This window comes from Tachysurus vachellii, chromosome 16 (genome assembly GCF_030014155.1).
Source record: "Tachysurus vachellii isolate PV-2020 chromosome 16, HZAU_Pvac_v1, whole genome shotgun sequence".
NCBI classification, from domain to species: domain Eukaryota; kingdom Metazoa; phylum Chordata; class Actinopteri; order Siluriformes; family Bagridae; genus Tachysurus; species Tachysurus vachellii.
In genome coordinates, this window is record NC_083475.1 from 1,988,583 (window position 1) to 2,012,681 (window position 24,099).

The 24,099-nt window shown below is 43.6% G+C and overlaps 1 protein-coding gene and 1 pseudogene across 1 annotated transcript in view; one reads left to right on the plus strand and one right to left on the minus strand.

The window, feature by feature from the left end:
• LOC132858837 (NACHT, LRR and PYD domains-containing protein 12-like) overlaps nt 1-11,708 on the minus strand; it is a 379,445-nt gene extending 367,737 nt beyond the window's left edge. Inside the window, exon 1 of the mRNA XM_060889353.1 lies at nt 11,583-11,708. The gene's annotated coding sequence lies outside the window, so the exon portion shown is untranslated. The remainder of the gene's footprint in view (nt 1-11,582) is intronic.
• A 9,296-nt stretch (nt 11,709-21,004) lies between these two features.
• LOC132859426 (uncharacterized) lies at nt 21,005-22,852 on the plus strand (annotated as a pseudogene).
• Nucleotides 22,853-24,099: the final 1,247 nt, after the last annotated feature.

Here is a 24,099-nt window from a genome sequence, read left to right on the forward strand (position 1 = left end):
GGCTTATTTTCAAGCTTTTGAACGCATTGCGAGTGCTCTGAAGTGGCCAACTGAAGTTTGGGCCTTGATGTTACAGTGTAAATTAACCGGTAAAGCACAAGATGTGTGTGCATCTCTTTCATTGGAAGAGAGCGTTCAATATGATGCTGTGAAAACTGCGATTCTGAGGGCGTATGAATTGGTACCTGAACATTACCGACAGTGTTTCCGTTCCATGAAAAATTCTGCGTCTCAAACTTTCGTTGAGTCTGCTTGTGAGAAAGCAATGTTGTTTGACCGCTGGATTAAAGCGTGTAAGGTTACGGATTATACTTCTCTGTGAGAGCTGATACTGATTGAGGAATTTAAGAACTGTGTTCCAGAGCGCACGGCTTTGTATTTAAATGAACAAAAAGTCAGTACGGTGCAGCAAGCTGCTGTATTAGCAGACGAATATGCTCTGATGCATAAAACAGTGTTTTATAAGCGTTCAAGTGATTTTGGAGGTACAGCACCACATGAGATTGTTTCAGATGTTAAAAGCAAATGGGTTCCTAGTAGTCCAAAGGCTCGTAAAGAGTGTAGTTATTGTCACAAAATGGAACATGTGATGGTTGAATGTGTATGGATCATAGCTTGAAACGAAAACATGAGCGACAAGATTCTTTGCCTGTTCAACCTCGAGGTACTGTTTTAGTAAAAACTATCTCTTCATCTACTTCTACTCTTGATCCCTGTTTCCAGCCTTTTGTGTTTGACGGATTTGTGTCTATACATGGTGTAGAAGATCGCAAACCAGTGCGAATTTTACGTGACACTGGAGGGTCTCAGTCCTTCATACTGTCAAACATTTTAGATTTTTCTGGGAGTTCTGCTTGAGAAACCAGTACGATTGTGCAGGGCATTGAGATGGGGTTCGTAACCGTTCCTCTCCATCGTATATGGATAACTTCTGAATTAGCATCTGGATGTTTTGAAGTCGCAGTTCGCCCTTTGCTACCTGTGAAAGGTATTGACTTTATAATGGGAAATGATATTGCTGGTGGTAAAGTCATGCCGGTTGTAAAGGTAACTGCTGCTCTGAGCAAAGAGATGCAATCTGATGTGCTGGCTGAAATGATGTTTTTTCTATAAGTGCTGATGACAACACAAGCACAAGCAAAACGTGACGTACCGGAGAAAGTTAATCTTAGTGAGACTGTCTTCTCAGGTATTCTAGGAAATGATGCCTTTCCAGAATCTTTGCATGCTGTTAAAATAATGCCGAGTTCACAAGTTTGCTCTGACTTCCTTTCTGATGCGTCAATTTCTCGTGAAGTCCTGATTGATGCACAGAAAAATGATGCGACCTTACAAAAATGTCGTGCGAGTGCCGGGAATCTACTGTCACCGCGTAACCAACAGTTTTGTTGGTGTGACGAAGTGCTGATGCGCAAATGGAGCAGTATGCTTAATGCTGAGCAGGTAGATGATTGGAATGTGGTGCATGAAATTGTGCTTCCCTCACAATTTCGACAACATGTACTTCGTTTGGCTCATGATCATCCTTGGTCTGGACACCTCGGAGTTAATAAAACCTATAATCGAGTGCTCCAACATTTTTTCTGGCCAGGTTTAAAATATGATGTCTCTAAATACTGTAAAACATGCCACATCTGCCAGGTCGGGGGGAAGCCTAACCAGGTGGTGCCACCTGCTCCTCTCTGTCCTATCCCTGCTGTAGGAAAGCCATTTGAGCGTGTTTTGGTAGATTGTGTGGGTCCACTTCCTCGTGCTAGGTCTGGGTGTCAATATTTATTGACTATTATGTGCGTGGCTACCCGGTTCCCAGAAGCTATTCCCTTAAGAAGTATAACTGCTAAATCTGTGACAAAAGCCCTTATGAAATTCTTCATGACTTTTGGCCTCCCAAAGATTGTCCAAACAGATCAGGGGACCAATTTTTTATCTCGTGTTTTCCGTAATGTTTTAAAAGCTCTAGGAGTGTCTCACGTGGTGTCGAGTGCCTACCATCCTGAATCTCAGGGGGCCCTTGAACGTTGGCATCAGACATTGAAATCAAGTCTGCAGAAGTATTGCCTAGAGACTGGGAACGATTGGGAAGAGGGAGTTCCCTTTGTTTTATTTGCGGTGCGCGAGGCGCGACAAGATTCGTTGGGATTCAGCCCTTCTGAATTAGTGTTTGGACATAATGTTCGTGGGCCTTTGAAAATGTTAAAAGAAGAGTTTCTCTGTACAGGTCCTTCTGAAAAGACTAATGTACTTGATATCGTCTCTCGTATTCGTGAACGTTTACGCACAGCCTGTACTGCAGCTAAAGAAGCTCTTGTTTGGTCACAAAAGAAAATGAAACGTTGTTTTGATCAGAAGGCAGTTGCCCGTAACTTTCTACAAGGAGAAAAAGTTTTAGTATTACTTCCCAATCCTGGATCGGCTTGTGCAGCGCGGTTCTCTGGTCCTTATGTGATTAAAAGCAAGGTCAGTGAGACGGATTATGTGATCCATACTCCTGAACGGCGGCGAAAAACCCGCCTATGTCATATAAATATGTTGAAGCCATATTTGTGCCGTTCTGATTAAGGCGAGATCACTGTTTCCTCGCGTGAGCCAGTGACTGAGTCAAGGGAGCGTGTTTCATTGCTTGCTCTAACTCTGCCTACAGATGATGTGGATGATGGTTTGGAGGTATCCATGGAGGTTGTAAGGAGTGAAAATTTGAAATACTCTAAAGTATTGTTAACTCTTCCCACTCAACTGTCTTATTTGCCCAGTGAACACCAGCAGGACATTAAGAAATTGTTGGATAGATTTCCAAACTTATTTAATGATGTCCCTCCGGGTACTAATGTCATTGCGCATGATATAAATGTCGGTGGTGCATTACCCATTAAACAACATGCATATCGTTGTCCGGTAAGAAAACGGGAAGAAATGAAACGTGAGGTGACGTATCTTCTGCAAAATGGATTTGCGGTTCCAAGTACCAGCAGTTGGAGCTCGCCATGTATCTTGGTGCCAAAACCTGATGGAACCTTTCGTTTTTGCACAGATTTTAGAAAGGTTAATTCCGTCACTGTGCCTGATGCTTTTCCGTTGCCGCGTATCGATGATTGTATCGATAATCTTGGTGTGGCAAAATATATTACAAAATTAGATCTACTAAAAGGTTATTGGCAGGTGCCTTTAACTGAGCGTGCCTCCGAGATCTCTGCGTTTGTCACCCCAGATTCTTTTCTCCAGTATACACGGATGGTGTTTGGCCTGCGAAATGCACCGGCGACGTTTCAGCGTTTGATGTCCATGGTTTTGGGTAACGTTTCGAATTGTAACGTCTATCTGGATGACGTAGATCTATTCGTCTACCTGGGCTGAACACTTGTCAATTTTGCACAATGTATTTCATCGTTTATCTACTGCATCTCTTACATTAAATTTAAAAAAGTGCGAATTTGCTAAAGCTTCGGTCAAACAGGTAAAACAGGTCGGGTTGGGAAAACAGGTCGGAAACGGGCAGGTTCGGCCATTAGATGTGAAAGTGGCAGCGGTTCTTGAGTATCCGGCACCCACTACGAGGCGAGAGCTGCGTAGATTTCTTGGAATGGTTGGATACTACCGGTGTTTTTGCAAGAACTTTTCGAGTGTTGTTGCTCCTTTAACTCAAGTCCTAAGGTTGATTTCTGTTGGACTAATGACTGTCAACAGGCATTTTTGTCTGCAAAGTCTCTTCTTTGCAGTGCTCCAGTCCTCTCTGCTCCGGATGTATATCGGGTGTTCCAGCTGGAGGTGGGTGCCAGTGATGTCGGAGCAGGAGCTGTTCTCCTGCAAGAGGGTGCTGATGGAATAGCTCATCCCGTATCCTATTTTTCTTCTAAGTTCAATTGTCATCAGCGTAACTACTCAACCATTGAGAAGGAGACCTTAGCACTCTTATTAGCCTTTAAACATTAAAATGTTGTAAGGCTAATAAGAGTGCTAAGGTCTCCCTCCGGGTACGAACTCCTGTCGCCAGGCCACTGCGACTACCAGTCTTTAGCTCTCTGTGAGAGCGGTACACACTTGAGGGGAAGCTCTTGGCCGTCAGATTTGTGCTGACGACCGGTGGTGTTGAACTGAGCTTCGTGTGTGCGTCTTGTTGCCCAGCCATAGCTGATACGCTGTGTGTCCTTTTCTGGGTTCATTTGTATTCTTCTTTTGTTTTTGTGTATGTGTTTGGGGTATGTTTTATGTGATAATTCCTAGTTGCCCGTGATGCGTGAGTGCAGCTAAATAATTAAAAAACTGTCCTTTTTGACTCGCGTGTCCTTTTATGTTACTTGCCCCCTCCTCTACGAGCATTATTGAAAGTGGGGGTTCGTAACAGCTTCCATGTCCCAGATTGTGTTGAATGTGGAAACAATCCGTGGATCCAACTCTCAACATAAAAGACATATATGTTGCCAGTTCTGCAAAAGACATAATTCCCATGCAGGCATGTGCTTCAGAGGGCAGCAACCCTGCCTGTGATAGAGAAAACTGAAGATACCCTGCCTGTGTGAGGCAGAACTAGAAGGTGCAGGATCCTTCTACGTGAAAAACTACCAAGTAATTGAGAATCTCTACAAGTGACTAATAGAATATAAATAAATCTACATAACAGGTTACTTAATAGGCCTTTATAATTAAGCTTGTTTTTATGGTTATTGGGCAGAGCAGATTTTATGTTTTATTACTTTAATAGGGTTAATTTATTATTAATCTGTGATGCAATATGTTTGGCACTTCACTATGACTGAATAATTGATCTGAATAATTGATTGACTGAATAATTGATCAATTTTATTAGCCTGTGGCTTGACTGCAGTGATTTAGTTTTTACTATTGACAATTTGCACCTCCAAATAAAACTTTAACAAACCTCAAAAGGTTTAAAATAAGCAAGGTTTTTTTTACTATAATGTGTTGTGATCTTAATTTTAATAGGTGTGTGCTTAAAGGGAACAGAAATGTACCCATTAAGGACATCCAGCCTTTTTGAATGTAATGAATTGTATCTTCATTTAAATACTTTATTCTTTTGAAATAAAGTTACATATTATTGTCTGAGAGATTAATATTTTATTTTAACATAACTTTTCCCAATGAAACATGTGACTTGAACTCAACAGAATATCTTGAAGGAGATTTGGTGAGCTTACTGTAATAGGTATGTTTACCCTAATATCACCATTTAGGTGTTAAGGTTTTTCTTCTAACTATTTTTGTTTTATTTTATAACCAAAAAAACTCCCAGAAGGGAGTAACAACCTAAAGAGACCCTACACAGAATGATATCTAGTGGTTATTTTTAGATTTTTTAACTTTTAGTAGTTTTTATACAGGAATTCAGCAATAATATAAGTTATTTTTATTTTATTTTCCATTTTTCAATTTGCAAAATGGAAAATAATGCATTTCATAAAAAGCATTTTACTGCATGTCATACTTGGTCATAGTTAAAATCAGAGGTGGGAGTAAGTCACACGTGCAAGTCACAAGTAAGTCTCAAGTCTTAACCTTCAAGTCTCAAGCAAGTCTGAGTCATTTTTTGTGAGATTCAAGTAAAGTCAAGTCAAGTCACTGCTATATGTCAAGCAAGTCAAGTCAAGTCGTACTGTAGCTTGAGTCAAGGATGTCACTGGCAAGTCATACAGATGTTTGATGATTTAACTAAATGTATATATTAAACAAAGTTAAATCTACAGTATTTATGGACTATGAGAGTTTTATTTGCAACCAAAATGATTATATGCATTTATTTTTAAAAGGTGTCCACATACAGGTGAGTTGTAAATACAATAAAAATCTAAAAATGAATAAAAATCAAAACTACAAAGAATAAGATGTAAATGTAACTGAAATAAATTTCAATATGCCTCAAACATGACAGAAGACCATGGAAAAGTATATATAAAAAGTGCAATGGTTTCTATGCAACCAAATGGCATTTTTTGAACAGGCATTCCCTTTTAATGGGACATGAACACATCCTTACATTAGATCCTTCCTTTTTAACAACAGAATAACAACAATCAATCACGTCAACCAAAAAACGTCAATTATTGAATCCCACAAACCTTGAAGTGAATTATCTATTTGGGAGAGAGAGAGAGAGAGAGAGAGAGAGAGAGAGAGAGAGAGAGAGAGAGAGAGATGATTGGAGTGAGTGTAATTTATTAATTAAAGGGATAGTTGTTATGAGAGCCATGATGGCTCCCTCTGCTGGCCTGCAGAGGACTTTGCTGCACTTTATCGTCAGGACTCTATTTCCCACAATCCATTGCACCACCAACTCAGCACACCTGTTTAATCTATTTAAGCTCACTCAGAACTCTCTGATGGTGCGAAGTATTGCTGGCACCGTCCATCTGTCCATCTGTCCATCTGTCGCCTTGTTTTGACCCTGCTTGTTTATCATGTTTATGAATGTTTGCTACCTGCCCTGACCTATGCCTGGATTAGTGACTACTGTTTTTGGATTTCCTTTGGTGTTGTTGTTTGCCTGAGGTTTGACCCTTGCCTGTTTTGGATATTGCCTAATAAACCAGCATTTGGATCTAACGTGCATGACAATAGTTCACCTAAAAATGAAAATTCTGTCATCATTTTCTCATCCTCATGATGTTACAAACCTGTATAAATTTCTTTGTTTTGATGAATACACATGTAGATATTTTGAGGAATGTTTGTAACCAAACCATTCATGAGCCCCATTCACTTCCATAGTGGGAAAAAAGAATACTATAGAAGTGAATGGGGCTCATGAATGGTTTGGTTACAAACATTCCTTAAAATATCTTCCTCCGTGTTCATCAGAACAAAGAAATTTATACAGGTTTGTAACATCATGAGGGTAAGAAAATTATAAAATATTTTTTTTATTTTTGGGTGAACTATCCCTTTAAATTGAATGTGTGCGTGTGCATGCGAGACAAGAATATGGCTGTGCAACTCTGAAGTTTTTTATATTTATATTTGTTTTTCATATATATATATGTGCATCCCCATAAACGATCCATATGCTTTTCACTCAAAGCCTAACACTGTAGACCAATTATAAGAGCTATTGCAAAAAAGCTGACATTTCCACATAAACAGTGACCAACCATTTACATTGCACTTGCAAAAAAATTAATTTGATAGAAATTTGTCATTCAATTGTGAGCGATGTGGTCGCATACTGCTGCTGTTCTCTTCTCATCTTGCACAAAATCCCGGTACCTGAACTTAATTATTTTTGGTGTGGCGCCTTCCATGTTTCGTAGTTAGTGCGCGCTCTCCCTCTGCTTGATTGCTGTGTCACGTGGTTAGATTACGCTCTTGCGTGCATTTAAAAACAGATTTAAAAACAAAATAGACAAAAAAGATAAAACAAAAACAAAAAACAAGTTGTTTCGAGTCATTTAACTCAAGTCCGAGTCAAGTCTCAAGTCATGAATGTCAAGTCAAAGTCAAGTCGAGTCTTTTTTTAATATTTGTCAAGCAAGTCTCAAGTCTCAAATTTGTGACTTATGTCCGACTCGAGTCAAGTCATATGACTCGAGTCCCCCATCTCTGTGGGTTTGTTATGCCTGAACTGTAGATTTAGAATCTTTTAGTTCTGAAAGTTACTGTAAGTTACATGACTTAAAGGCAGTATTTTTGTATAATTATTATTACTATTTATTATTAGTAGTAGTAGTATTAGTATTACTATTTATTTTAATGTATGCCTTAGTTTAATCTCTGGTTAAAATAAATATTTACTTCAATTTGTGTCCAAATCCCCTCCTCGAACCGCCACCTTATTGTGGTGGAGGGGTTTGCGTGCCTGAATGATCCTAGGAGCTATGTTGTCTGGGGCTTTCTGCCCCTGGTAGGGTCTCCCAAGGCAAACAGGTCCTGGGTGACAGGCCAGACCAAGAGTGGTTCAAATACCCCTTATGAGTAAATTAATAACAAGGTCCGTGACGTCGCCCGGTATGGCGCAACCGGGGCCCCACTCTGGAGCCAGGCCCGGGGTTGGGGCTCGCATGCGAGCGCCTGGTGGCCGGGTCTTACCCCATGGGGCCCGGCCGGGCTCAGCCCGAAGGAGCGACGTGGGGCCGATCTCCTGTGGGCCCACCACCTGCAGGAGGGACCGTAAAGGGCTGGTGCAATGTGGATTGGGTGGCAGTCGAAGGCGGGGGCCTCGGCGACCCAATCCCCGGACACGGAATCTGGCTCTAGGGACATGGAATGTCACCTCGCTGGGGGGAAAGGAGCCTGAGCTGGTGCGGGAGGTTGAGAGATACCGACTAGAGATAGTTGGGCTCGCCTCCACGCACAGCTTGGGCTCTGGAACCCAACTCCTTGAGAGAGGCTGGACTCTCTACTACTCTGGAGTTGCCCGCGGTGAGAGGCGGCGGGCTGGTGTGGGCTTGCTCATAGCCCCCCAGCTCAGCAACCCTGTGTTGGAGTTCACCCCGGTGAACGAGAGGGTCGTTTCCCTGCGCCTGCGGGTCGGGGATAGGTCTCTCACTGTTATTTGTGCTTACGGGCCAAATGGCAGTGTAGAGTACCCGACCTTCTTGGCGTCTCTGGAAGGGGTGCTGGAAAGTGCTCCAACCGGGGACTCCATCGTTCTACTGGGGGACTTCAACGCTCATGTGGGCAGCGACAGTGACACCTGGAGGAGCGTGATTGGGAGGAACGGCCCCCCCGACCTGAACCCAAGTGGTGTTCTGTTATTGGCCTTCTGTGCTAGTCACAGTTTGTCCATAACGAACACCATGTTCAAGCATAAGGGTGTCCATCAGTACACATGGTACCAGGACACCCTAGGTCGGAGGTTGATGATCGACTTTGTGGTTGTTTCATCTGACCTCCGGCCGTATGTCTTGGACACTCGGGTGAAGAGAGGGGCGGAGCTGTCAACTGATCACCACCTGGTGGTGAGTTGGATCCGATGGCGGGGGAGGAAGTTGGACAGACTTGGCAGACCCAAACGTACTGTGAGGGTCTGCTGGGAACGTTTGACAGAGTCTCCAGTCAGAGAGAACTTCAACTCCCACCTCCGGCAGAGCTTCAACCAGATCCCGAGGGAGGTTGGAGACATTGAGTCCGAGTGGACCATGTTCTCCACCTCCATTGTCGACGCAGCCACTCGGAGCTGTGGCCGTAAGGTCTCCGGTGCCTGTCGTGGCGGCAATCCCCGAACCCGGTGGTGGACCCCGGAAGTAAGGGATGCCGTCAAGCTGAAGAAGGAGTCCTATCGAGCCTGGTTGGCTCGGGGGACTCCGGAGGCAGCTGATAGGTACAGGAGGGCTAAGCGAGCTTCAGCCTGGGTGGTTGCGGAGGCAAAAACTCGGGTCTGGGAGGAGTTTGGTGAGGCCATGGAGAAGGACTATCGGTTGGCCTCGAAGAAATTCTGGCAAACCGTCCGGCGCCTCAGGAGGGGGAAGCAGTGCCCTGCTCACACTGTTTACAGTGGGAGTGGGAATCTGCTGACTTCGACTGGGGACATCCTCGGACGGTGGAAGGAGTACTTCGAGGTTCTCCTCAACCCCACCGACATGTCTTCCATTGAGGAAGCAGAGGCCGAGGGCTCAGTTGTGGACTCGTCGATCCCAGAAGCTGAGGTCACTGAGGTAGTTGAGAAGCTCCTCAGTGGCAAGGCACCAGGGGGTGGATGAGATCCGCCCTGAGTACCTCAAGTCTCTGGATGTTGTGGGGCTGTCTTGGTTGACACGCCTCTGCAACGTCACATGGAGGCTGGGGACAGTGCCTCTGGACTGGCAGACTGGGGTGGTGGTCCCTCTGTTTAAGAAGGGGGACCGGAGGGTGTGTTCCAACTACAGGGGGATCACACTACTCAGCCTCCCCGGAAAAGTCTATGCCAGGGTACTGGAGAGGAGAATTCGGCCGATAGTCGAACCTCGGATTCAGGAGGAACAATGCGGGTTTCGTCCCGGTCGTGGAACACTGGACCATCTCTATACCCTCGCCAGGTTGCTGGAGGGTTCATGGGAGCTTGCCCAACCAGTCCACATGTGCTTTGTGGATCTGGAGAAGGCATTCGACTGTGTCCCTCGTGGTGACCTGTGGGGGGTGCTCTGGGAGTATGGGGTCCGGGGCCCTCTGCTAAGGGCTGTCCGGTCCCTATATGACTGGAGCAGGAGTTTGGTTCGCATTGCCGGCAGTAAGTCAGACTTGTTCCCGGTGCATGTTGGACTCCGGCAAGGCTGCCCTTTGTCACCGGTCCTGTTCATTATCTATATGGACAGGATTTCTAGGCGCAGTCGGGGGCCGGAGGGAGTCCGGTTTGGGGACCACAGGATTTCGTCTATGCTTTTTGCAGATGATGTTGTCCTGTTGGCTTCCTCAAATCAGGACCTTCAGCGTGCACTGGGACGGTTTGCAGCCGAGTGTGAAGCGGCGGGGATGAGAATCAGCACCTCCAAGTCCGAGGCCATGGTTCTCAACCGGAAAAGGGTGGCTTGCCCCCTTCAGGTTGGTGGAGAGCTCCTGCCTCAGGTGGAGGAGTTTAAGTATCTTGGGGTCTTGTTCACGAGTGAGGGAAGGATGGAGCGGGAGATCGACAGGCGGATCGGTGCATCTTCTGCAGTGATGCGGTCGATGTACCGGTCTGTTGTGGTGAAGAAAGAGCTGAGCCGCAAGGCGAAGCTCTCTATTTACCAGTCGATCTACGTTCCTACCCTCACCTATGGTCATGAGCTTTGGGTCATGACCGAAAGGACAAGATCCCGGATACAGGCGGCTGAAATGAGTTTCCTCCGCAGGGTGGCTGGGCGCTCTCTTAGAGACAAGGTGAGGAGCTCGGTCACCCGGGAGGAGCTCAGAGTAGAGCCGCTGCTCCTCCACATCGAGAGGAGTCAGCTAAGGTGGCTCGGGCATCTGTTTCGGATGCCTCCTGGACGCCTCCCTGGGGAGGTGTTCAGGGCATGTCCAACCGGGAGGAGGCCCCGGGGAAGACCTAGGACACGCTGGAGGGACTATGTCTCTCGGCTGGCCTGGGAACGCCTCGGTATTCCCCCGGAAGAGCTGGAGGAAGTGTCTGGGGAGAAGGAAGTCTGGGCGTCCCTGCTTAGACTGCTGCCCCCGCGACCCGGCCCCGGATAAGCGGTAGAAAATGGATGGATGGATGGATGTGTCTAAATAGTTATTTATAAATTAAGAAGAATCAATCTAATTAAATAAGCAAAGCTCAATGACTCTATTACATGTTAGCTAGAGCAAATTAGCTCTTAGTTAATGTCTTTATTTTTAATGCATGGTCTGGAAACCAAAAATTGTTATCCAGGCATTAAGCCAGCTGATTTCACCTGGTAAAGAGGAGACTGAAGGAGAAATCCCCAAAAACAAACAAGTGAAGGAAGCTGCATGTGCCTGTGTTCAGTAGTTTCCTGCTTTGTTCAGTTTTATATTTATAAGACTCATTTTATCAGCAACAGGTTTCAGAAAAAAACATGACTGTTGTAGTTTTACTTCATTTATGCTTTAATTTTCTTTACAAAAAAGGTTACATTTATTTATACGATTATAATTTATAATTATAATTTATTTATACATTTATTTATTTATACGATTTATACGATTCTATAACTCACCGTTAATAAAGTCCTTGTTCTGAGACATTAATGTCACCATTTCTGCCACATTAAAGATGTTTAACTTGTCTGAACGCTTCCTAAAATGAAGTCAAGACATAGAGAGAGACCTACTGTCACTTTTGAAATGAATATAAATTAAGAGTCATGTGTCGTTTCGGGATGAGTCGACTCTTTGAACCGGCTCCTTTGATGATTCGGAGGGAACTGAAAAACTAACAATGAGTAAATTAGTTATTTCACAAACTCTTAAAACAAATTGATTAAATACAAATGTCCTGATTGTGTTCAGAGACAACACATACTGAGCTGACAGTATGTGTTTACAACATTTATCAGACTGTATATTTATAATCACACTGATGTTGTGAAAAATCGATGTTGTGCAAAATCTTACATTATAGAAGTGCCCCAAAGAAGTAGGGATCATACTTTAAGAGTATTATGATTGGTATCATAAGATACATGAGAATAGATCTCAGATGTCATAATAAGAGTAAAGTGATATATAACTAATGCATAAATAAAACACACAGGACTCAGAAGGTATAATAAGGAAAGAAGGAGTTTATTACAAAATAAACTTAATAATAATAGTGAGACCCAGAGCTATCAGGCCTGGGAGAAGTAGGAGTGTAGTCTGGAGACCCAGGCCTAGGAGGGGGAGAAGAAGGGACAAAGCCTAGGGAACCAGGCTCAGAATTAGAAGGGGAAGAGGCCCGAGTGGGAGAGAGAGGGCGTATATAGGCGAAAGGAGGAGATGAGACACGAGGAGGGGAGGCAGGAGTTGTCAGCCTAGGGCAGCAGGGGTCAGCATGAGGACAACCATCTGTTTGTGTCCTTTGGTCCACCAGGACAGGAGGCAGGAGTGTCTGAGTCGAGAAAGACCGAGTCATAGGCGTTTGCACAATGTGAAAAGGCGTGAGAGGCTGCTCAGGGAGTGTAGGGGAACAGAGTCATTCCAGGAAAGAGCAAAGCTCATGAGACAGATGACTCAGGTGATAGTGACAGAAAGTGGTTAACACTTCAGCAGGAACTGGCCTCCTATAGGGAGTAGACCGAGAAATCCAGATGGTGTGACCAGGACGAATTGGCTGACCCTGAGGTTGAGAACCTAAGGGGAAAAGGGAGTAGCCTTCAATAGAAATAGAGGAACTAGAAATAGAGGAACTAAAGCTTAAAGTATGCAATAAGCAAGCCCAGTCTGAAGGCCAGACTGAGATCATAATAAAGTTCAAAAGGTCAGCAAAGCTTAAAAGAGTCAACATTAAGGACTCGAATATAACATAGAAAGTAACATTACAGCAATAAAGCTTAGCAACAGTAGCAATATAATATAACCAAGTAGAAGTAAGAACTTATGACAAAGTTAATCTCATATAACTAACATATAATCGTTAACATATAATCAGTAAAGTAAAATAATAATGAGAGAAATGAGAAAAACTTACTCATTGTAGCTGAAACAGAGGATTAATCCACGAAGCGTCCGTCGTGAAAGGCTGAACGACAAATGTGATACCAACTAGGAAGTAGAGCTCTCTTGAGCATATTTTTTTAATAACAGTGACGAAAAAGGCCAAAAATAATAGGAAATTAAGAAAAGAGGAAAACCCATACATGGGCACATGAGTAAGCATCAGCTGATGATTCTGGGAAATAAGGGGAATTCAAAAAAACAGGATATTAGGTCACTGAGGAGGCGTATGAGCTAATTTCGGGGAAATAAGGGGATTTCAGAAGAAGCATGTAAATGACCAGGTGGGGCCTCAGAAACAACTTTGAGAAATAATAGGAAATTGCCGTAGAGTATGCAGATTAAGAGAGGAGGCGCCTAGAGGCGCCAGGGTATATATTGAAGGGAAAATGCACTGGAGAGCACAGTTCTTTTTCGTGAGGAGAGTAGCTCGTTTGGACGGCTAAGCCATCTCTTGATGCTGCAGCTCTTTTATTCTTTTGATACTTCGTTTTACAAAGGAGATATTTCTTTGGTTACCTGTGAATGCTCTTTTGGGTTTTTCATTTGTTCTTTTTGACTTAGTGATTTTTGTTTGTCTTGAGTTCAATGGAATGGATGATTGACTGACTGCAATAAAGAAGTTTTTGCTCATTCTCATCCAGGTCTGAGGAGTTTTCTCACTATTTCAGCAATATTAATTATAGTGTATTAAGAAGGATTTGGCTAAAGTAGATGACAAAACAGTTATAGTTATAAGTACACATCACCCTTGTGATATGTCAGCTTGGAGGCGGGCTCTAAGTTCCGACAACACCCCCAGTGTCACCCATATGAGGATGAGGTTCTCCTTTGAGTCTGATAAAATGTGTCTTATACTGTGGTTTTTTGGGGCTCTCTCCCTCTGCCACGGGCCATGATGGTGTAAAATGTGTCTTATACTGTGGTTTTTTGGGGCTCTCTCCCTCTGCCATGGGCCATGATGGCGTTCCTGTTTCTAGATACACTAATTCGGTACGGGAGAAGAGAAAGGAAGGAGCCGCTATCAATATGCAGGAGACTCCTGGAACATCCGTGACACTTGGGATGTCTGGTTACGGGTAATCAGGATTTACTTTTTTTCCCCAGGTACTGAATTTGAAAATATTTTCATTCTTGACAGGTTGAATTTTCTCGACTTCCCCGAAAATGAAACACTCAGATTTAGATTCACTGCATACACCTGTTTACAGAATAAATACACTTTCAGAGAGCAAAATGTAAAGAAATCTATGTTAAAAACACATTATGTCAGTATACTATAGTGATGTTCTACACATTCTGTATGTAAACATTCTGTATGTTTTGTTCATGAGCAACTGAAGAGAGGAGACTGAAAGGACTGTATACAAACCTGGTTAAACCTGTTTTACAGGTAAGCTTGTACTCTACCTCACACACAGCTGATTTTACACGGGTTTTATTTACAATATATCCGTGTTCTTATATAAAGTCATTTATAATAAAGAGTTAACTCACCTTTAGTCAACGGTCCTTGTTGTGTGACATTAATACCTCCGCTTCTGCACTATTTTCTTGACTTTTCCAATCACTCCACAAAATGTAGTTGAGGCTGAGAGAAACTTTCACTTTAGGAAGGAGGAGTCGTGTGTTTGTCTGATCGTGTTGTTTGGGAATGATTCGACTCTTTGAATCGGCTCTTTGGCTGAACGTTGAGAGCTGACTCGCAAATCTCTCTAAAAAGGAGACTGTGGTAAAGTTTCACATTCACATATTCAGATTTTTTTCTTTAATAGATTTAGTACAATAGGCTCAAAAAAGGTACAAATTGTGTTTTATTGCTGTACAAAACCATAACAACCGGCTTCAAAGTTAAACTGTTATCAACCTTTAATTCATTTTTTTTTAAATAAAAAATGGTATTCAATCAAAAAAAAAAATCCTTCTGCATGTTAAATTTACTTAAATGTAACATACATTCCGTAAATCTAAAATCTCCCATGCAGCAGCATAGGCAGATTCAGTTCCAAGTAGGAAATATACTTCAAGCGCTTCCTTCGCTTGTCCACTTACATACCTACGGAGGTAGTATATCTTTTCCTTATCTTGAATGTTCTTTTGGTCGATCAATGTTTCAAAGGAGAGTTTACAGTCATTGCACTTCAGTGGATCCCCACTAAATACTTAAGGTTCAGGAACAGGAATTCTGTTTACTTTTAAAGCACCTACCAGCACCTTTACAAGTTCTGCTGTACTTTCATTTGAAGAAGTGATTACAGCTTGTGGCACAGGAGATGTTTCTGAGACGTCTTTATGATCCTTATCTATGACCTTCTCTTCATCATACACCTTCAATTTTGCTCGTGCTGCATTTAGACCTTTCATTGCTTCCAAATGTTGTATCTTTCTCCGTTTTTCTTCAAGAGCCTTTTGTTCTTTTGTTCAAGAGCTACATGTTCTTCTTCCAACTGAGCATTAATTTTAGCTTCCTCTTCCTCTCTTTTTATTCTTCTTCTCACCTCTTCTGTTTCTTGCTCTAAATGATGCTTTGCAGCTGCTGCCTCTTGATCAACTAACTTCTTTTTAACTTGTGCTTCCAGCAGCTGTATTTCCAGTTTTTCTTTATCTTGTTCTTGTAACACTTCAAGAACAGCTTCACTTGCAGCAGCTTCAGCCGCTGCTTCTTGTCGTTTTACAGAAGACCTACTTGAATGTTCTGAAGCTCCATCCAAGATAGAGGAGAATGAACCTGATTTACAAGTACTTGAATTGAAGAGGGAGCCTGCTTCAGGTCAGTCTTGCTCTTCTCCTTCTGGAATTTTTCCCTCCAGTCGACTTGAGGCTCTGGAAACAAGTTAGAAATCTCTACACACAAATCCCCTCTTCGACGTATGTCTTGATCTGGAGTTAAGATTTTGCGTAGGTCATCATAAACATGCTGGACATCTGAGGAAAGACCTCTGACATCACCAATGACATCATTCAGTAAATCATCTGATAAAGCTTCTGCTGATTGTGATAATGTCCGCTTAGAAGATTTCCATTTGATTTCCATTTCCATTTGACTTAATTTTCCAAGTGACTTAATTTTTGTAGCTTGCATCTCTCTACCTTTCTCTGTTAGAGTTCAAGTTCTTTTACTACTTCTTAACTGCTGTGCCTTTACTTCTGGTTCATCAGCACCATCCACTTGATGTTCTTCAGATTGGTCTTGTGAATTATCACTGTCCCTTACCTGAACTGTATTCTTACTAGACATTTTGAATCATTAGCTTAAATTGACACAATTTGTTAGTAGAACATATGGATAGATAATAAAACCTCTAAATCAACCTTAAATGTAATGTAAATGTAAGTATTTTACCCTTAAACAAAGCAAAAGGTTGTTTTTCAGTAGCAATTTTTTACAGGAAATTAAATTGTGCAAACAGCTTATTTCAGTTTGAGAATTACCTTTCAAAATACATACAACACTTCAAAACACTTGGTTAACATTAATATGAATTGTTAAAAAACCTTTTCTTAATATTTACAAAGTACTTTAAATCAAAATGAAATGGGTCAATCAACAGCAAACTTCAGTTAAAGTCAGAACATTCACAACACACACAGTAACTTATCTTTGATTTAAACCAAAAACCCAGCAAAAACCACTCATGTCGTTGAGCAGTCGAGTTTTCACTGTAACTCCCTCCAAGCACACACAGACACAAGCGGTTCTCCTAATACTGATTTATTTGAAGACTGGTCTCCAAATCCACTGTGAAAACTAAACAATATTAACAACAAAATAATCAACATTAACTTTACAAAAAGTGAAATCAAACGCAAAATGAAAATTTTACAGACATAATACAGAAAATAAAGCAAATACCTCATTGGCTGCATGCTATGAGAAAGAGAGAGTCTTTCATTCTTCCTTATGACCATTCAAGTCCTTTTTGACTGGAACAAACTTTTCATCAGAGCATACAAAATGTCAATACACAATATTACACAATATAATTTTATGTTTACTAAATGAAGGTGAATAAATCATGTAGGATTTTCTATAAGGTCAACCACTTAGCTTTTAATAGATTCACTCATGTCAAAATAACATAACACAATCAAACTCTCACACGCTTCTGGGAAAATCACCACCAAAGCCTGGCTTCAGGAATTCTCCTGTTTTTCATGCTCTTGTGAGAAGGTAAGAGCAAATCTTGTTATACACTTTTGAAATGAATTAAAATGTAAACTAAATGACTTTTAACTCAACGTGTTAGTCTTTTTTGTTGATAATCTACCGAATGTAACATTTTTCGTTGTCATTCGACTGGGATGTAATGTTCATTAAGGTTAAGAGAAAGCTAGCTAATTACTGTACAGTTCACCATTAGCGTGGTGGACTTTACTGTCGGTAATCACATTAGCAGTTCAATTTTGTAACATAATGCGTTTACTCGTTAAACAAATACACTAATTTAATTAACCAACCCTGTTCAATTTCCACATATTTGTTTAAATGAAGCTCTCCGTTGTTTTGCCCATAACAGGGCAGTAGTCAGATTAGCATTAACTGTCGCTTGTCTAAACTACACGTGTGGTATAAGTGAATGTTTCACACTCAGCTCAACAGGAGAGGGGGAAACCTTGCACAAGTGATTCTGCTTGTTAAAAAAGAAAGAACCATAATAAAAATGGAACGATTTTTAGCTATAATTAGAATAGTCACCAAATACCTTGTCAATGTGTTAGTACATACTAGTTATGTGGTTATGTTCGTGTAGTACTGTGCTGTGCAGTTGAGTTGGTACATTGTGAATAAACACCAGATGAGATCAAGTTCAATACCAACAGAGACATGTCTAACAGCTGGTAGAAGTGTATACACTTCCATATTAAAATTATATTGGTTGTATAAATGCAACAATGAAAGAAAAAAAATATTAATAATAGTGTATTATTGTTACAGACTTCAGTTTGCCAAATCACCTCCGCGGTTCAACGGAGTGGTCTGGTCCCACACGGACCAGGGGTCTCATTTATAAAACTGTGCGTAGGATCCTTACTAAAAGTTTACGTACGCCCAAAAGCCAAAAATGGCGTATGCCAAAAAAAATTCCGATTTATAAAACCGTGCATACACACACCTGTAAGCAATGTTCCCTTTATAAATCACAGATCACCGACAGATGTGCGTACGTGAACCAGCCTCAAATCCCGCCCTGTACATGCCCATTTTTAACCATAAATAGTCAATGCAAATCACTGCGCGGGCAGGAGATGTGGACCTCGATATAATGAGTTTCCTCTGCGCTCTGTGGGTTTAAAAACGGGGTGAGGAGCCAGCGTCTCAGAGGGTAGCCACTGTCGCCTGCAGGTTATAATTATATTGAAAGCAACATTGTTACAATTATATTAAAAACAAAATTGTTACAGTTTCTACTTTTTAATATTGTTAAACTCACCAAGAAGCCAGCCATCACTTACTGTACTGCGCGTGCATTTAGTCTGTTCCCTACACTGCTATGTTTCAAGATAAAGGAATCATGTGTTGAACCAGGCCAGCATGCCACAATGTTTGTGAGGGTCATGTTGGAGACACATATGATTTGCACATTAATAGAATGCACATGCTTTCTATTACCATAAGTACATTAATTTTCAGATGTGAACTTATAGCAACATGAGCGCAGTCAATTGCGCCGATTACATTTGGGAAACCAGACATTGCTGCAAATTGCATTTTAATTTCGGCCTGTTCTCGCACAGTGTAGGGGAACCTGATGTATCGACTACCCGTATTAAGTATACCATTCAAAACGACAGATATTATGGCACTCAGGGACGGCTGTGATATACCAGACCTATAGGGTGAGATGATAGATTCCAGTAGAATTATTTCATATACAAAAAGGTCTTAGACACAAAGTTGAGGATTACTTATAGTTTTTTTTATATAAATAATTTACCTGTTTGTCAATTCCCGCTGGAAACAGCCGGTTGCCAAGAACCCCAGAGTGGTGAGGACTTGTTTTTGGACTGGGATGGCATGGTTCCGGCATGTTGCCCTCTCTAATACTGGACCCAATTCAGCACATAGATCTAAGAGCACAGCTCTAGGGAATCTAAATGGGCTTATTAGCCAGTCATCATAATTGGCCAGGATATCATCATGGTCCCTGAAAACTCGTTCTCTCCTTATTCTGCCATTGGCGTAATCCTCCAGCAGTGCCATCATGAAGCATTACATACCCGGGTCACCGGAGGATTTATATGTTTCTAGCAATTAGACTGATTGTTATCACCTTGACAAAATCACAATTAATTTGTGGGCGAAAATTTAAGACGAAAATGTGATAGTGAATACATACTTCTTCATGACGGTTTTGTAATGAACACCGTAATAGTTAGGACCGATGATGAGTAGCGATTGTGCTTCATGACTGTATTTGCAGACTTTGACATTTTATGATAGCTATATGTACATTAAGGAAAATGTTTCATTTTTACACTGTGTTCTGCAGTTCTCTAATAAAAGGGTATTTCATGCTATTCTGTATCACATGTAGTCGCGCCATCTCCTCCTCCGCTCCCGTTGTGGACAATGTGACTGTAAGGCAGCGCTGATTATTCATTCATTCATTCATCTTCCACGCTTATCCGAACTACTTGCGTCACGGGGAGCCTGTGTCTATCCTCAGGCGTCATTGGGCATCAAGGCAGGATACACCCTGGATGGAGTAGCGCTGATTATTATTATTATTATTTTATTTTTAATACATTTTGAATTACGTTTGGATTGTACTAGATGTATATAGCCTAAAACAATCGGCACAAATAACACCGTTGGATTTAATCTTCATGATAATGTGGAAATAACGTATGAAATGGAGTGAAAATTAAATGTCATTAATTCTTATAATCGTTCTTCTCACATGTATTTTCTACAATCTAACTTCAGTTCACGACCTCACCATCTGTGTCACCAATTCCCTCATTCCAATGTGTGTACGCACAGCTCAAAGTTTGCTTAAAGGTGCGCACATTTTCCCGTCAAGTTTGTTTTTTATAGATCACAACCTTTGCGCGAAAACTGGCGTACGCACGTTTCCAGCCCCATTTTGTGCATACGCACGCTTTATAAATGAGACCCCAGAGCTCCGCCCACATTCTGACAGACGAAATCTCATCTCTTCTCCAGAAGGGAGCAATTCGAGTTGTAGCCCCGCATCTAAGCGATCAGGGGTTTTACTCTCGCTATTTCCTGGTCCCGAAAAAGGACGGCTCTCTCCGTCCTATTCTGGATCTCAGAGTGTTGAACAAACATTTAAAGAAATACAACTTCAGAACGTTGACACACGGCTCTCTCATACGATCAATAAAGCAGAACGATTGGTTTTGCTCGGTCGACCTAAGCGATGCTTTTTTTCACATAAGCGTCTATCCTCCGCATATGAAATTCCTTCGTTTCGCCCACCAAGGCGTATGTTACGAATTCACGGTTCTCCCGTTCGGGCTCGCACTGAGTCCGAGAACATTCTGTCTGTGTGCGGATTCGAGAGAGAAAGTGGTTCAAAACACTGCCCGTGTGCTCTCACACATCGCTGCGCTCGGTTTCAGAGTCAATGTGTCAAAGAGCAATTTCATTCCCGCTCAGAAAGTTATATTCTTGGCCTTGGAGCTGAATTCTGTTACGATGCGCGCGCGCCTGTCACGGAATCGCATTTCTTCATTCATGAACTGTCTCGCGTGGTTCAGGTAAGGAATGCGGATACAGAATCACACATGTCTCAGATTACAGGGTCTTATGGCTTCGGCTATCTATGTCTTGCCTCTGGGTTTTCTGAGAATGAGGGCTTTCATGAAGTGGATTTTGTCCCTTCGTCTCAGCCCGTTGCGTGATCTTTGCTGCTATGCCACGGTGACGCGTGCGTGCAGGGCCACGCTGCGCCACTGGAGAGCTGTGGAGTTTTAGCGCATGGAAAGTGGTAACGACAGAAAATCTGCGGAAAGTGGTAACGACAGATGCCTCTTTGACAGGGTGGGGAGTAGAGGGCAGATCAGTGAACGGTGTGTGGCCGGACTCACTTCATTCAGCCCACATAAATTACTTGGAGCTCCTCACTGTGTTGAAGGCTCTAAAGCATTTCTTGCCCCGCCTGCGGGGACATCATGTGCTGGTGCGCTGCGACAATACGACAGCTGTAGCACATATCAACCGCCAAGGTGGCATGCGCTCCTCCAAGCTTCGCGCTCTGGCTCACAAGCTGTTGGTGTGCAGCGCACGGCATTTCCTGTCGTTACGGGTGACTCACGTCCCGGGCTTTTTGAACAGGGGTGCAGACCTTTTGTCAAGGGGGAACCCGCTCTACGGAGAGTGGTGGCTCCACCCTCAGATAGTGAGGCTGCTTTGGGAGAGGTTCGGCCAGGCTGCCGTCGATCTCTTCGCCTCGTGCGAAAACGCCCACTGTCCTATGTTCTTCTCGCTTCGGGACGAGGACATCCCCCTCGGCGTGGACACTCTGGCTCGTCCGTGGCCCAGCGCACTACTCTACGCTTTCCCTCCGCTCTGCCTGATGTCTCCGACTCTGGCCAGGGTCGCTGTACAGGGTTTGTCTCTGATCCTCATAGCTCCCAGGTGGCCCAAGGCACCTTGGCTAGCGGAGATAATACCTCTGCTATATGCGGAGCTTTGGCCCCTCCCATTGCGCACGGACCTCCTGGCCCAAGCGAATGGGGAAATCTTTCATCCTCACCCAGACAGGGTGGCTCTCTGGGCCTGGCCCGTGAGAGGGTGAATTTGAACACTTTGGGGCTTCCCCCATGTGTTATTGCCACTATTCAGAATGCCAGGGTCTCTTTCACACATTCGCTCTATGATTGCAAATGGCGTGTGTTTGAGGAGTGGTGCGAGGAGCGCCAGCTCGTTTCGTATTTGTGCTCCGTCGCTGATATTCTGGGTTTTTTGCAGGACCTTATCGATTGTGGCAGAACCTTTTCGACGATTAAGGTCTACTTTGGCGGCTATCGCTGCGTGTCACACCGGTTTCGGCGACACTACGGTGGGACAGCACCCCCTTATCCGTAGATTTATGAAGGGCGCGCGCTTCTTGCCGGTCACCAGAAGTGTGGTCCCGGATTGGGATCTCTCCATGGTGCTGGAGGTGCTGGCCCAACAGCCATTTGAGCCCCTGGGGGATATCTCCCTCAAGCTTCTGTCCTTCAATATGGCTCTGCTCCTGGCTTTGGCTTCCGCCAAAGGTGTCAGTGATTTACATGCGCTCTCGGTTCATTCCTTGTGCACCAAATTCTCGCTCTGTGGAGATAGCGTTTTGCTTAGGCCTAACCCGGCCTTCATGCCTAAGTGCTTTCCAGCCTTCACTGTTGGTGTGATTGAGCTCTCCGCTTTTCACCCTCCTCCCTTTTCTTCTGCGGAGGATCAGAGGTTGAATGCTTTGTACCCTGTGCATGCCCTATGGGCGTATATGGACAGGACTAACTCTTTTCGGAGGAGCAACCAGCTCTTCGTCTCTTGGGCCCTGCCGAACATGGGGAAACCCATCTCTAAGCAATGCCTCTCTTGCTGGCTCATGGGAGCCATCTCCATAGCGTATGAGTCTAGGAGCGTGCAGCCTCCAGGTGGCCTCAGAGCTCACTCCACTAGAGGCTGGGCTGCTTCTTGGGCTCTGTTTGGGGGAGTGCCCCTGCAGGACATTTGTGCTGCTGCGAGCTGGTCCTCTCCGCACACCTTTGTCAGGCACTACCGGCTTGATGTTACCCGTTCCACGGTGGCTCATGCGGTCTTAAGTGTGGGCTCTTCGTAGCCACGTGCTACTAGGCCTGCACTCCTTTCAACCCTGTCTGCCCGGCCTGGTTATGCATGTTTCATGAAATCATGCATGTTCTTTTCCTGCAGGCGGCTCACTTGTTGGACATCAGCGGGGTTCTAACATGCATGTTACCACATGTCGTGTTTCTCTTTGGCTGGGTTGTTTACTATGTTATGTCTGCTGCTTTGTGTCGTGCCGAGCACCACCTTTTTGGCCATCCTCTGGCTTACAGGGCCTCGCTATGAGTGTATTGGGCAACCAGGGAGTTGTCTATATCTCCCATAGGTGGATCTCGAACACGAGATGATGAAAGAGAACAATAGGTTACTTTCATAACCCCGGTTCTCTGAAACATCGGGTGGAGAGATCCACCGAGTTTGCCCCGCTTGCTGCACGAGAAGCGAATATGCTCACTGAGGAAAGGTAGCGCGTGCAGGTGCATTATGCACTCGGGTAAGGGGCGTTACCTTACCTGCTTTTGGTACGCACTCCTGTCTGTCAAGCCATACTTGGTGCAATTGGATGCTTCTGTAGAGGTCAGGAACGGATGCCCTTCCCATAGGTGGATCTCTCCACTCGATGTTTCAGAGAACCGGGGTTACGAAAGTAACCTATTGTTTTTTAGACAGGTAAGTTAGTCAGGTGTGTAGTAGCAGGGCGGGAGCGAGATGGCGTCCCTCACACAGAGGGAGACGTCACCTGTCTCCCTCCACCATGGCATCAGGTTTGTGCCAGCTAACGGCGTGAGTGTCGAGGAAGTTTTACTAGCAATGGGGAAGGAGGTCGGAAATGAGAACATTTTCGCTGCTTCCCGCATGAACAAATCCGTGGTGGTGTTTCTGAAGGAGGAAAATCAGGCGAGACACCTGACCAACACCGGCATTGTGGTGAGTGGTGAGTTTGTTATCGTTTCGCTGGTTGCTCCAACTGTTCAGGTAACTATAGCTAACGTGCCTCCATTTATCCCTGATGAGGATATAGAGGGGGAGCTAAAGCGCTATGGAAAAATAGCTAGTAAGGTAAGGATAGTTTACCTGGGCTGAAAGACCAGGGGTTTAAAAAAAGTTGAGTCTTTCAGAAGACAAGTGTTCATGGTTTTAAACCAGCCGGAACTAGACGTGTCTTTTAGAGTGTTGTGTGAGGGCAAACCTTTCATGTTGTATGCTAGTACGGGGCAAATGAAGTGCTTTGAGTGCATTGATGTTGGACACAAGAGGCTGGTGTGTCCACACAAGGCCGAGGC